General features: G+C 51.2%; 1 pseudogene; it reads left to right on the top strand.

The window, feature by feature from the left end:
* The first annotated feature begins 94 nt into the window (after positions 1–94).
* LOC121843649 overlaps positions 95–15,000 on the top strand; it is a 19,090-nt pseudogene continuing 4,184 nt past the window's right edge.

The following is a 15,000-nucleotide window of genomic DNA, read 5'->3' as shown; positions in this document are numbered from 1 at the left end:
ACCGAACAGGAACCATATCTCTCCCTCCCGAGCCCTGAACATCCAATCATCTTCCAGTCCGAGGGTTACATAAACTCTTCTTTTATAAAAGACTGTTGCTTCTCCTCTCAGTACCGTCTCCATCTCAGTCCATTTCGGGAGTCGAGTCCGTCATTCTCTGACGTGGCCGGAACCATGCATTTTGGCGCAAAGCAGATGTTGAATTCATTCGAGTTGTATTATTAACAGATTGGCTATTTTTACTTGTTGGTGTGAGTTTTCCCCACCCAACTCACTTTCTTGCATCAAAAGAGACAGTTTACAAGATCGTTACAACTTAAAAACGACAAAATGGCACTTCAGAATAAAATCCTTCAACTGAGCTGCAGGAGTGTTTTGGGAGAAGTGCTCAACAAGAGGTTTGCCAGTAATTCTCGCGCGCTGCTCAAATCTGCAACCAGCGAGTCGCTCCGGATCTGTGCGACCGGACAAGAGACTTTCCCGGAGGATTTGATCACACCGGGGGCCAGTGCGGAGGTGGTCGCTAAGGAGACCCGGATCAAGAGTCTGAAAGAGATGCCGGGACCCAGCGCCGTCAGCAACCTGATCGAGTTCTTTTACCGACGGTTTCAGTAGAATCCACGAAATACAGGTGGGCTACTTGGTCTTTTCTTTTTGGATTGAATATTTCGGTGATTTTGCAACGATAGGCACTTTTAGCATTTTACTTAGTTTATTGAAAATACTTGAATCAACAGAAATGTTAGTCATTTTGTCAGGAACCATAAACTGGTGTTGGCTGGGACCATTTTATTCGACCAACTGATTTGCCTATTTTCCCCTCCGACTTTCTGCCAATGTCATTACCATCAACAAACGTGTTGTTTTAAAACTGAATGACAAACACAATGTGTTTTGGGATGATTGTTTTTGTCTGTCTAAAGGACATTTAGAAATAATGATTTGCGTTCATAAATATGAGTCTCCGCTGGCTGGACTTGTATTCCTGCGCGGAGGCTACCATCAAACATGCCATTTATTGTTAAAATTGTTATATATTTATACTTTTACACTCGTTTATATTGGGAAAGGTAAGTGCTGTACTCACGACGTAGACAGAAATGTGTTTTTTAATATGTAGTCTGCATATATATATTTGTGTCTCTTTTAGAAATATGTGTAGATTGTGGGGGTAATGGGACACTGCACGATTTGTTACCAATTTGCTAAACGTATGATTTCTGTATGACTTATTACAATGTGTTGTGGCTAACGTTAGCTCGGCTGTGGGTTAAGAGTTAGGTTACAGGGGTTATTGCGGTTATGGGTAGGGTTACCTAACATGCCAAGTAACTTAAAGTAGTTGATCATTAGTTATATTGATAAAGTGGTCCGTGATGAAATCTAAAGGGTTTGCTAGACGTTCGCAGGTTTTAAGGCCCAAACCTTCCGTATTTTGTCCTTTTACTGCACAAAACATCCCACTTTCTGTTTGCTTTTGCGTAACCGAGTGCATTGAGGAGACCGATTGCTGCTGGAGTCCAGACAGTCAACTCTTACCCGAACCCACACCCCGACTAGTGAAGTAAAACTCTCCCTTTCTCCCGTTGCATAAGCTTCCACGGTGTCACCTGATGTTAACCTGTCTGTCTGAGACCTGGAGGTGGCGGTAAAACTGGATACTGCAACACGCCAGACTAGTGTGTCTCCTATAACTCACTGTTGAAGAAGACAGGGTACATTGTTACCGGAAGTCAATAGGAAAACACGCCTTCTGTAATCTACACTGTTAATGCACGTTGTTGTATCTATCTACTATAGTTCATGTACTTCAGTTCAGTCTAATGAAAAAGAGACGGTCTACCTATTAAATAACAGAACTAGGTTTCTGTAGACATACAGGTTAACGGTGTGCGCGTTGTTTTCGGTGAGAAAGAGACGGTCTTTATAGTGCTGGTTGTGAGCTGAATGAATCCATTGTGAGTGAAATGAGGACGGGGGAAATAATACAACTGCCTTGAAACACGAGAACAGTTGTTTTTCCTTTGGGGGCGTTGGTGCCGGAGCTTGAGGACAGAGATGTGTCCCCCAGGGGGAAATTTTGATTAGCCAATCAGAAGTAGTGTGGGGGCGTTGCATAACCATAAGCGAAATGGAACCTTTACTTAATAGGTGTTAAGGGAAATGGTGAGAACAGTGACGTGTGTTGTTCCACACAGCGGTAGGAGGGATAGAGAGCAATAGAGTGAAAGATTGGTTTAGTGTGACCCTCCATTATTTCTGAACGTAACCTAGTAATACTGCCTGTCTACATCTGGGTAGCCTGGTCCCAGGTCTCTTTGTGCTGTGTTGTCAAACTCCCGTTGCCAAACTCCCGTTCCCGTTGCCAAACTCCCCCGTTGCCAAACTCTCCCGTTGCCAAACTCTCCCGTTGCCAAACTCCCCGTTGCCAAACTCCTCCCGTTGCCAAACTCTCCCGTTGCCAAACTCCCCGTTGCCAAACTCCTCCGTTGCCAAACTCCCCGTTGCCAAACTCCCCGTTGCCAAACTCCCCGTTGCCAAACTCCCATTGCCAAACTCCCCGTTGCCAAACTCCCCGTTGCCAAACTCCCGTTGCCAAACTCCCTGTTGCCAAACTCCCCGTTGCCAAACTCCCGTTGCCAAACTCCCCTGTTGCCAAACTCCCCCGTTGCCAAACTCCCGTTGCCAAACTCCTCCGTTGCCAAACTCCTCCGTTGCCAAACTCCTCCGTTGCCAAACTCCCGTTGCCAAACTCCTCCGTTGCCAAACTCCCGTTGCCAAACTCCCCCCGTTGCCAAACTCTGTGAAATAGAAAGAGATGGGGATGAGGATAAGTTTAGTGTGACTCTAGATCAAAACACAGGAATCACATTCTATTGGCTTAAACCCCTAAACGGCAATCTCAGACAGGATGTTGACAGTAAATCCCAGACAGGATGTTGACAGTAAATCTCAGACAGGATGTTGACAGTAAATCTCAGACAGGATGTTGACAGTAAATCCCAGACAGGATGTTGACAGTAAATCTCAGACAGGATGTTGACAGTAAATCCCAGACAGGATGTTGACAGTAAATCTCAGACAGGATGTTGACAGTAAATCCCAGACAGGATGTTGACAGTAAATCTCAGACAGGATGTTGACATCAAATCCCAGACAGGATGTTGACAGTAAATCCCAGACAGGATGTTGACATCAAATCCCAGACAGGATGTTGACAGTAAATCCCAGACAGGATGTTGACAGTAAATCCCAGACAGGATGTTGACATCAAGGTTCCTCTCTCTCCCAGATGGAACACTCTCAGAAGTATGGGAAGATCTTTAAATCTCGTTTTGGCCCCCAGCTGGTTGTGTCTATCGCAGGGCGGGATCTGGTTGCCGAGGTGCTGAGGACGGAGGGTGTTGCCCCGCAGAGAGGCAACATGGAGTCCTGGAAGGAGTACCGCGACCTGAGGGGCCGATCTACCGGACTTATCTCAGCGTGAGTCTGACCTCTGAACTACGACCTGTGACATCACGGGACGCAAAATGTTATACCGCCTTTTTGAAAGGAGGAAAATCTAGAAATGATTCACACGGAGAAGTAGTATCGACTTCAGTTAGTTGTAAAGAATATTTTTGTGTAAAATCATCAACGATGTACATAGGAACAAAAAAACGAGATGTTTGATAAGTGAAGAATGTGTTTCTCAGAGCTCGTACATATTGTTCCGTAAAACCAGTAATGTCATGTTTCCATTTCAATGTATTCTTATTTGTTACTTTAAAAAAGACTTGACAAAAACTCTGAGGAAGGCCGTGAGGCCGATACGTAAAGCTCTGAGGAAGGTCGATACGTAAAGCTCTGAGGAAGGCCGTGAGGTCGACACGTAAAGCTCTGAGGAAGGCCGTGAGGTCGATACGTAAAGCTCTGAGGAAGGCCTTGAGGCCAACACGTAAATCTCTGAGGAAGGCCGATACGTAAAGCTCTGAGGAAGGTCGATACGTAAAGCTCTGAGGAAGGTCGATACGTAAAGCTCTGAGGAAGGCCGTGATGCCGATACGTAAAGCTCTGAGGAAGGCCGTGAGGCCGATACGTAAAGCTCTGAGGAAGGCCACGAGGCCGATACGTAAAGCTCTGAGGAAGGCCATGAGGCCAACACGTAAAGCTCTGAGGAAGGCTGTGAGGCCGATACGTAAAGCTCTGAGGAAGGCCGTGAGTCGATACGTAAAGCTCTGAGGAAGGCCACGAGGCCGACAGGAAGGCTGTGAGGCCGAGGAAGGCTGTGAGGCCGATACGTAAAGCTCTGAGGAAGGCAGTGAGGCCAACACGTAAAGCTCTGAGGAAGGCCGCGAGGCCAACACGTAAAGCTATGAGGAAGGCCGATACGTAAAGCTCTGAGGAAGGCCGCGTGGCCGATACGTAAAGCTCTGAGGAAGGCAGTGAGGCCAACACGTAAAGCTCTGAGGAAGGCAGTGAGGCCAACACGTAAAGCTCTGAGGAAGGCCGCGAGGCCAACACGTAAAACTCTGAGGAAGGCCGATACGTAAAGCTCTGAGGAAGGCCGCGAGGCCGATACGTAAAGCTCTGAGGAAGGCCGCGAGGCCGATACGTAAAGCTCTGAGGAAGGCAGTGAGGCCAACACGTAAAGCTCTGAGGAAGGCAGTGAGGCTGACACGTAAAGCTCTGAGGAAGGCAGTGAGGCCGACACGATAATCTCTGAGGAAGGCAGTGAGGCCGACACGTAAAGCTCTGAGGAAGGCAGTGAGGCCGACACGTAAAGCTCTGAGGAAGGCAGTGAGGCCGACACGTAAAGCTCTGAGGAAGGCCGCGAGGCCAACACGTAAAGCTCTGAGGAAGGCCGATACGTAAAGTTAAATAAAGGTCAAATAAATATCCCTCATGATTGCGGGAATCTTCCCAACCGGGATTTCTGTGAAAACCTTTTAGTTAGTTGTCTCTGACCACCTTCTCTCCCTTTCATCTCTGTAGGGAGGGTGAGGACTGGTTGAAGATGCGTAGCATCCTCCGTCAGCTGATCATGAGACCGAAGGACGTGGCTCAGTTCTCTGACGACGTGAATGCTGTGGTGGAGGACTTGGTGAAGAGAGTGGATACGCTGAGGAGCCAGCAGTCAGACGGACTCACTGTACTCAATATTAACGATCTGTTTTTCAAATACGCAATGGAAGGTGGGTAGTGGGTACAGGGAGGGTGGGTAGTGGGTACAGGGAGGATGGGTAGTGGGTACAGGGAGGATGGGTAGTGGGTACAGGGAGGATGTGTAGTGGGTACAGGAGGATGGGTAGTGGGTACAGGAGGATAGGTAGTGGGTACAGGGAGGATGGGTACAGGAGGATGGGTACAGGAGGATGGGTAGTGGGTACAGGGAGGATGGGTAGTGGGTTCAGGGAGGATAGGTAGTAGGTACAGGGAGGATGTGTAGTGGGTACAGGGAGGATGGGTAGTGGGTACAGGGAGGATGGGTAGTGGGTACAGGGAGGATAGGTACAGGGAGGATGGGTAGTGGGTACAGGGAGGATAGGTAGTGGGTACAGGGAGGATGTGTAGTGGGTACAGGGAGGATAGGTAGTGGGTACAGGGAGGATGTGTAGTGGGTACAGGGAGGATGGGTAGTGGGTACAGGGAGGATGGGTAGTGGGTACAGGGAGGATAGGTACAGGGAGGATAGGTAGTGGGTACAGGGAGGATGGGTAGTGGGTACAGGGAGGATGGGTAGTGGGTACAGGGAGGATGGGTAGTGGGTACAGGGAGGATGGGTGGGTAGGGAGGGTACAGGGAGGATGGGTGGGTACAGGGAGGATGGGTAGTGGGTACAGGGAGGATGGGTAGTGGGTACAGGAGGATGGGTAGTGGGTACAGGGAGGATGGGTAGTGGGTACAGGAGGATGGGTGGGTACAGGGAGGATGGGTAGTGGGTACAGGGAGGATAGGTAGTGGGTACAGGGAGGATGGGTAGTGGGTACAGGGAGGATGGGTAGTGGGTACAGGGAGGATGGGTAGTGGGTACAGGGAGGATAGGTAGTGGGTACAGGGAGGATGGGTAGTGGGTACAGGGAGGATGGGTAGTGGGTACAGGGAGGATGGGTAGTGGGTACAGGGAGGAGGATGGGTAGTGGGTACAGGGAGGATGGGTGGGTACAGGGAGGATGGGTACAGGGAGGATGGGTAGGAGGATGGGTAGTGGGTACAGGGAGGATGGGTAGTGGGTACAGGGAGGATAGGTACAGGGAGGATGGGTAGTGGGTACAGGAGGATGGTAGTGGGTACAGGGAGGATGTGTATGGGTACAGGGAGGATAGGTAGTGGGTACAGGGAGGATGTGTAGTGGGTACAGGGAGGATGGGTAGTGGGTACAGGGAGGATGGGTAGTGGGTACAGGGAGGATAGGTACAGGGAGGATAGGTGGGGTACAGGGAGGATGGTAGTGGGTACAGGGAGGATGGGTAGTGGGTACAGGGAGGATGGGTAGTGGGTACAGGGAGGATGGGGGAGGATAGGTAGTGGGTACAGGGAGGATGGGTAGTGGGTACAGGGAGGATGGGTAGTGGGTACAGGGAGGATGGGTAGTGGGTACAGGGAGGATGGGTAGTGGGTACAGGGAGGATGGTACAGGGAGGATGGGTAGTGGGTACAGGGAGGATGGGTAGTGGGTAGAGGATGGGTAGTGGGTACAGGGAGGATGGGTAGTGGGTACAGGGAGGATGGGTAGTGGGTACAGGGAGGATGGGTAGTGGGTACAGGGAGGAGGATGGGTAGGGAGGATGGGTACAGGGAGGATAGGTAGTGGGTACAGGGAGGATGGGTAGTGGGTACAGGGAGGATGGGTAGTGGGTACAGGGAGGATGGGTAGTGGGGTACAGGGAGGATGGGTAGTGGGTACAGGGAGGATGATAGGGGTAGTGGGTACAGGGAGGATGGGTAGGGGTACAGGGAGGATGGGTAGTGGGTACAGGGAGGATGGGTAGGGGGATGGGTAGTGGGTACAGGGAGGATAGGTAGTGGGTACAGGGAGGATAGGTAGTGGGTACAGGGAGGATGGGTAGTGGGTACAGGGAGGATGGGTAGTGGGTACAGGAGGATGGGTAGTGGGTACAGGGAGGATGGGTAGTGGGTACAGGGAGGATAGGTAGTGGGTACAGGGAGGATGGGTAGTGGGTACAGGGAGGATGGGTAGTGGGTACAGGGAGGATGGGTAGGGGTACAGGGAGGATAGGTAGTGGGTACAGGGAGGATAGGTACAGGGAGGATAGGTAGTGGGTACAGGGAGGATGGGTAGTGGGTACAGGAGGATGGGTAGTGGGTACAGGGAGGATGGGTAGTGGGTACAGGGAGGATGGGTAGTGGGTACAGGGAGGATGGGTAGTGGGTACAGGGAGGATGGGTAGTGGGTACAGGGGGAGGATGGGTAGTGGGTACAGGGAGGATGGGTAGTGGGCAGGGAGGATGGGTAGTGGGTACAGGGAGGATAGGTAGTGGGTACAGGGAGGATGGGTAGTGGGTACAGGGAGGATGGGTAGTGGGTACAGGGAGGATGGGTAGTGGGTACAGGGAGGATAGGTAGTGGGTACAGGGAGGATGGGTAGTGGGTACAGGGAGGATAGGTAGTGGGTACAGGGAGGATAGGTAGTGGGTACAGGGAGGATGGGTAGTGGGTACAGGGAGGATGGGTAGTGGGTACAGGGAGGATGGGTACTAGTCAGTTATCACTCCAGTATATCAGGCTTCATGTAGACTCCTGTATCTGTTTAGTCTCTGTGGGAAGTCTGTTATTGAGGGTGCAGAACTCCTTTACAGGTTTGGCAGACATCATTTCCATTTGTCATACCAGCTAAACTAAAACTAATAAACCTCAACTTTCTTGTGCTCTTTTTTTTTTCCTTCTATCTTCAAGTTAATTTACCTTCCTCCTTTTCTTCTCCCAGGTATGGCAGCCATCTTGTACGAGGACCGTCTGGGCTGCTTGGAGAATGAGATTCCTCAGAAGAGCCAGGACTACATCGCAGCCCTGCACCTGATGTTTAGTTCCTTTAAGATGACCATGTACGCCGGGGCCATCCCCAAGTGGCTCAGAACCGTCGTCCCCAGACCCTGGCAGGAGTTCTGCAGCTCCTGGGACGGACTCTTCAGTTTCAGTACGTTTCGCTGATGCTGCATTTCCACTGGTGATTTACCACCCGGTGTTTTGACCTTTAAAAGACTGGTGATTTACCACCCGGTGTTTTGACCTTTAAAAGACTGGTGATTTACCACCCGGTGTTTCACCTTTAAAAGACTGGTGATTTACCACCCGGTGTTTCACCTTTAAAAGACTGGTGATTTACCACCTGGTGTTTTGACCTTTAAAAGACTGGTGATTTACCACCCGGTGTTTTGACCTTTAAAAGACTGGTGATTTACCACCCGGTGTTTGACCTTTAAAAGACTGGTGATTTACCACCCGGTGTTTTGACCTTTAAAAGACTGGTGATTTACCACCCGGTGTTTTGACCTTTAAAAGACTGGTGATTTACCACCCGGTGTTTTGACCTTTAAAAGGCTCAGACTGGTGATTTACCACCCGGTGTTTGACCGTTAAAAGCCTCAGACTGGTGATTTACCACCTGGTGTTTTGACCTTTAAAAGCCTCAGACTGGTGATTTACCACCCGGTGTTTGACCTTTAAAAGACTGGTGATTTACCACCCGGTGTTTTGACCTTTAAAAGCCTCAGACTGGTGATTTACCACCCGGTGTTTCACCTTTAAAAGACTGGTGATTTACCACCCGGTTTTGACCTTTAAAAGACTGGTGATTTACCACCCGGTGTTTTGACCTTTAAAAGACTGGTGATTTACCACCCGGTGTTTTGACCTTTAAAAGCCTCAGACTGGTGATTTACCACCCGGTGTTTTGACCTTTAAAAGGCTCAGACTGGTGATTTACCACCCGGTGTTTGACCGTTAAAAGCCTCAGACTGGTGATTTACCACCCGGTGTTTTGACCTTTAAAAGCCTCAGACTGGTGATTTACCACCCGGTGTTTTGACCTTTAAAAGACTGGTGATTTACCACCCGGTGTTTTGACCTTTAAAAGCCTCAGACTGGTGATTTACCACCCGGTGTTTGACCTTTAAAAGACTGGTGATTTACCACCCGGTGTTTTGACCTTTAAAAGCCTCAGACTGGTGATTTACCACCCGGTGTTTTGACCTTTAAAAGCCTCAGACTGGTGATTTACCACCCGGTGTTTTGACCTTTAAAAGACTGGTGATTTACCACCCGGTGTTTTGACCTTTAAAAGACTGGTGATTTACCACCCGGTGTTTGACCTTTTAAAGCCTCAGACTGGTGATTTACCACCCGGTGTTTGACCTTTAAAAGCCTCAGACTGGTGATTTACCACCCAGTGTTTCACCTTTAAAAGACTGGTGATTTACCACTCAGTGTTTTGACCTTTTAAAAGGCTCAGGCTGGTGATTTACCACCCGGTGTTTGACCTTTTAAAAGCCTCAGACTGGTGATTTACCACCCGGTGTTTGACCTTTAAAAGACTCAGACTGGTGATTTACCACCCGGTGTTTGACCTTTAAAAGACTGGTGATTTACCACCCGGTGTTTCACCTTTTAAAGCCTCAGACTGGTGATTTACCCCGGTGCTTTGACCGGGTGGTAAAGGGTTCTACATGGAACCAAAAGGGTTCTACACGGAACTCAAAATGATTCTACCTGGAACCAAAAGGGTTCTACACGGAACTCAAAATGATTCTACCTGGAACCAAAAAAGATTTTTACCAGGATCCATAAAGGGTTATCCTATGGGGACAGACGAAGAACCCTTTTCAAACCCTTTATTTCTCTGGATAAGAGCGTCTGATAAATGACTCACTTGTGAATGCATGTATGTAACCCAATACTGTTGTTCTGGACTAGAGATGAATATGTTACCATAACCCTCTCCCCCCTCCCCCCAGGCCAGATCCATGTAGATAAGCGTCTGGGGGAGATCCAGGATCTGGTGTCCCGAGGAGAGACGGTGAAGGGGGGGCTGTTAACTCACATGCTGGTGACCCGAGAGATGAACCTGGAGGAGATCTACGCTAACATGACTGAGATGTTACTGGCTGGGGTGGACACGGTGAGCAGTAGGGGAGATGTTACTGGCTGGGGTGGACACAGTGAGCAGTAGGGGAGATGTTACTGGCTGGGGTGGACACAGTGAGCAGTAGGGGAGATGTTACTGGGGTGGACACGGTGAGCAGTAGGGAGATGTTACTGGGGTGGACACGGTGAGCAGTAGGGAGATGTTACTGGGGTGGGGTGGACACGGTGAGCAGTAGGGGAGATGTTACTGGGGTGGGGTGGACACGGTGAGCAGTAGGGGAGATGTTACTGGGGTGGGGTGGACACGGTGAGCAGTAGGGGAGATGTTACTGGGGTGGACACGGTGAGCAGTAGGGGAGATGTTACTGGGGTGGACACGGTGAGCAGTAGGGGAGATGTTACTGGGGTGGACACGGTGAGCAGTAGGGGAGATGTTACTGGGGTGGACACGGTGAGCAGTAGGGGAGATGTTACTGGGGTGGACACGGTGAGCAGTAGGGGAGATGTTACTGGGGTGGGGTGGACACGGTGAGCAGTAGGGGAGATGTTACTGGGAGTGGGGTGGACACGGTGAGCAGTAGGGGAGATGTTACTGGGGTGGACACACGGTGAGCAGTAGGGGAGATGTTACTGGGGTGGACACGGTGAGCAGTAGGGAGATGTTACTGGGGTGGACACGGTGAGCAGTAGGGGAGATGTTACTGGGGTGGACACGGTGAGCAGTAGGGGAGATGTTACTGGGGTGGACACGGTGAGCAGTAGGGAGATGTTACTGGGGTGGACACGGTGAGCAGTAGGGGAGATGTTACTGGGGTGGGGTGAGACACGGTGAGCAGTAGGGGAGATGTTACTGGGGTGGGGTGGACACGGTGAGCAGTAGGGAGATGACTGGGGTGGACACGGTGAGCAGTAGGGAGATGTTACTGGGGTGGACACGGTGAGCAGTAGGGGAGATGTTACTGGGGTGGACACGGTGAGCAGTAGGGGAGATGTTACTGGGGTGGACACGGTGAGCAGTAGGGAGATGTTACTGGGGTGGACACGGTGAGCAGTAGGGGAGATGTTACTGGGGTGGACACGGTGAGCAGTAGGGGAGATGTTACTGGGGTGGACACGGTGAGCAGTAGGGGAGATGTTACTGGGGTGGACACGGTGAGCAGTAGGGGAGATGTTACTGGGGTGGACACGGTGAGCAGTAGAGGAGATGTTACTGGGGTGGACACGGTGAGCAGTAGGGGAGATGTTACTGGGGTGGGGTGGACACGGTGAGCAGTAGGGGAGATGTTACTGGGGTGGGGTGGACACGGTGAGCAGTAGGGGAGATGTTACTGGGGTGGGTGGACACGGTGAGCAGTAGGGGAGATGTTACTGGGGTGGACACGGTGAGCATTAGGGGAGATGTTACTGGGGTGGACACGGTGAGCAGTAGGGGAGATGTTACTGGGGTGGACACGGTGAGCAGTAGGGAGATGTTACTGGGGTGGACACGGTGAGCAGTAGGGGAGATGTTACTGGGGTGGGGTGGACACGGTGAGCAGTAGGGAGATGTTACTGGGGTGGACACGGTGAGCAGTAGGGAGATGTTACTGGGGTGGACACGGTGAGCAGTAGAGGAGATGTTACTGGGGTGGACACGGTGAGCAGTAGGGGAGATGTTACTGGGGTGGACACGGTGAGCAGTAGAGGAGATGTTACTGGGGTGGACACGGTGAGCAGTAGGGGAGATGTTACTGGGGTGGACACGGTGAGCAGTAGGGATGTTACTGGGTGGGGTGGACACGGTGGGGGGAGATGTTACTGGGGTGGGGTGACACGGTGAGCAGTAGGGGAGATGTTACTGGGGTGGACACGGTGAGCAGTAGGGGAGATGTTACTGGGGTGGACACGGTGAGCAGTAGGGGAGATGTTACTGGGGTGGACACGGTGAGCAGTAGGGGAGATGTTACTGGGGTGGACACGGTGAGCAGTAGGGAGATGTTACTGGGGTGGACACGGTGAGCAGTAGGGATGTTACTGGGGTGGACACGGTGAGCAGTAGTGTTACTGGGGTGGACACGGTGAGCAGTAGAGGAGATGTTACTGGGGTGGACACGGTGAGCAGTAGGAGATGTTACAGGGGGTGATGGGGTGGACACGGTGAGCAGTAGGGAGATGTTACTGGGGTGGACACGGTGAGCAGTAGAGGAGATGTTACTGGGGTGGACACGGTGAGCAGTAGGGGAGATGTTACTGGGGTGGACACGGTGAGCAGTAGGGAGATGTTACTGGGGTGGACACGGTGAGCAGTAGGGGAGATGTTACTGGGGTGGACACGGTGAGCAGTAGGGGAGATGTTACTGGGGTGGACACGGTGAGCAGTAGGGAGATGTTACTGGGGTGGGGTGGACACGGTGAGCAGTAGAGGGAGATGTTACTGGGGTGGACACGGTGAGCAGTAGGGGAGATGTTACTGGGGTGGACACGGTGAGCAGTAGAGGAGATGTTACTGGGGTGGACACGGTGAGCAGTAGGGAGATGTTACTGGGGTGGACACGGTGAGCAGTAGAGGTGATGTTACTGGGGTGGACACGGTGAGCAGTAGGGGAGATGTTACTGGGGTGGACACGGTGAGCAGTAGAGGTGATGTTACTGGGGTGGACACGGTGAGCAGTAGGGGAGATGTTACTGGGGTGGACACGGTGAGCATTAGGGGAGATGTTACTGGGGTGGACACGGTGAGCAGTAGGGAGATGTTACTGGGGTGGACACGGTGAGCAGTAGGGGAGGGTTAACCCAGCTACAACGTTTCTCCCCCCATTCTGTTGGTTGGAGCCTCTCAGGGGTGTTTAGTCTTGGTTTCCACCAGACATCTCTGTGTGTGTGTGTGAACTGTGTGTATAGCAGAGACTGCCAGAGTGTGTGTTGTGGGATGTCAGATTAATGTGACGTGTCAATGAGAGGTGGCCTGGGGGGTCACATCTTGGCAGGAGGGTTGGGTTTGCAGACTGCCTCTCGAGCCTCCTCTCAGCTCCTCTCAGCTCCTCCTAGCTGTAACAGTGTGTTGTGCTCTGGGAGGTGGAGGAGAGTTTAAGCCCTGCAGGGAGGCTGTCATATGATTCCCCCTGGTTGCCAGGGTGTTGCCAGGGTGTTGCCAGCTGAGGAAACCAAGAGAAGGATCAAGCCTCTGATCTTCCGTCCCTCCTTCTGTCTGTGTGTCCTCGCTGGGACGCTGACCTCAGGATGAACCCTGCTAGTGAAGGCGTTTGGAGGGAGGAGGGAGAGGGAGGGGAGATGGGAAGGGGGAGAGGAAGGGGAGAGGGGAGAGATGGTTGTGAGAACAAAAGGTCTAGCCCCATTTTATACCTGGTTCTAACATGTGTTCTTTGTCCTGATCTTGTCCCATTTTGTTTTAGACTGGTTTAAATGTTTTTAGAAGTTTCATTGTGATCTGATTGCGATCAGATCTTCCTGACCACCTCCGAAGGTAGTCAGATTGTGTCTGGATATCAAGTGTAAACAGATCTGGACGGTCAAACCATTTGAAATCATCGTTATACCGCCAGGTCAAACCATTTGAAATCACCATTTTAAATCATCGTTATACCGCCAGGTCAAACCATTTGAAATCATCGTTATACCGCCAGGTCGCACCATTGACTTTATGGCATCAATAATAGACTCAAAATTAACTGTATTCGTATTATTTTGAAAAAAATATCCTTCAAATAATTTGCATACAGGAGGAACCAGGATATATGGTTACCATGGAGACACGGTGGACAACATACAGGGAGGAACCAGGATATCTGGTTACCATGGAGACACGGTGGACAACATATATGGTTACCATGGGAGGTGGACACATACAGGGAGGAACCAGGATATCTGGTCACCATGGAGACACGGTGTACAACATACAGGAGGGACCAGGATATCTGGTCACCATGGAGACACGGTGGACAACATACAGGGAGAACCAGGATATCTGGTCACCATGGAGACACGGTGGACAACATACAGGGAGGGACCAGGATATCTGGTCACCATGGAGACACGGTGGACAACATACAGGGAGGGACCAGGATATCTGGTCACCATGGAGACACGGTGGACAACATACAGGGAGGAACCAGGATATCTGGTCACCATGGAGACACGGTGGACAACATACAGGGAGGGACCAGGATATCTGGTCACCATGGAGACTCGTTTTAATACCGTGTGTAGATACAACGGCTACGATGTGGGCACAATCAGATTGTGGATAAATGTTAGCACCAGGTATAAACGAGGTGTGTGTGTGTGTGTGTGTGTGTGTGTGTGTGTGTGTGTGTGTGTGTGTGTGTGTGTGTGTGTGTGTGTGTGTGTGTGTGTGTGTGAGAAAGGGATAGAAAGAGAGAACAAAAGCAAGGTCTCTGCGACATAATAACCGCTGTGTGAGGGAGGGAGGGGGAGGGGGTTAGGAGAACAAGCAAGGTCTGTCTGTGTGACATAAGAACCGCTGTGTGGGGGAGAGAGGGAGAGGGAGAGGGGGAGAGGGAGGGAGGGAGAGGGAGAGAGGGAGGGAGGGAGAGGGAGAGGGGGGAGAGGGAGGAGAGAGAGAGAGAGGGGGAGAGAGGGTGGGGAGAGGGAGATGACTACAAAGGGAAGGAGAGGGGGGAGAGGGAGGAGGGAGGGGAGAGGGGGAGAGAGAGAGAGATGACTACAAAGGGAAGGAGAGGGGATGGGGGATTTGAATAAAGGAACGAGGAAATGGAGAACTGAGATTAGAGGTAAATTGGAGAGGAGACGAGGAAACAGGGACAGTTGAATAGTTATAGGAGACATTAGGAGACATTAGGAGACAACACACAGTGTGTTTGAGACAGAGAAACAGTTGAATAGTTATAGGAGAAGGAGAAAGGGTGTGAGTAGTGTACTAGACTAGAGGGAGGAAC

This window comes from Oncorhynchus tshawytscha, unplaced genomic scaffold (genome assembly GCF_018296145.1).
Source record: "Oncorhynchus tshawytscha isolate Ot180627B unplaced genomic scaffold, Otsh_v2.0 Un_contig_5592_pilon_pilon, whole genome shotgun sequence".
Taxonomy (NCBI): Eukaryota; Metazoa; Chordata; class Actinopteri; order Salmoniformes; family Salmonidae; genus Oncorhynchus; species Oncorhynchus tshawytscha.
Note: the sequence above shows the minus strand (reverse complement) of the source record. Positions and strands in the feature narration are given on the sequence as shown.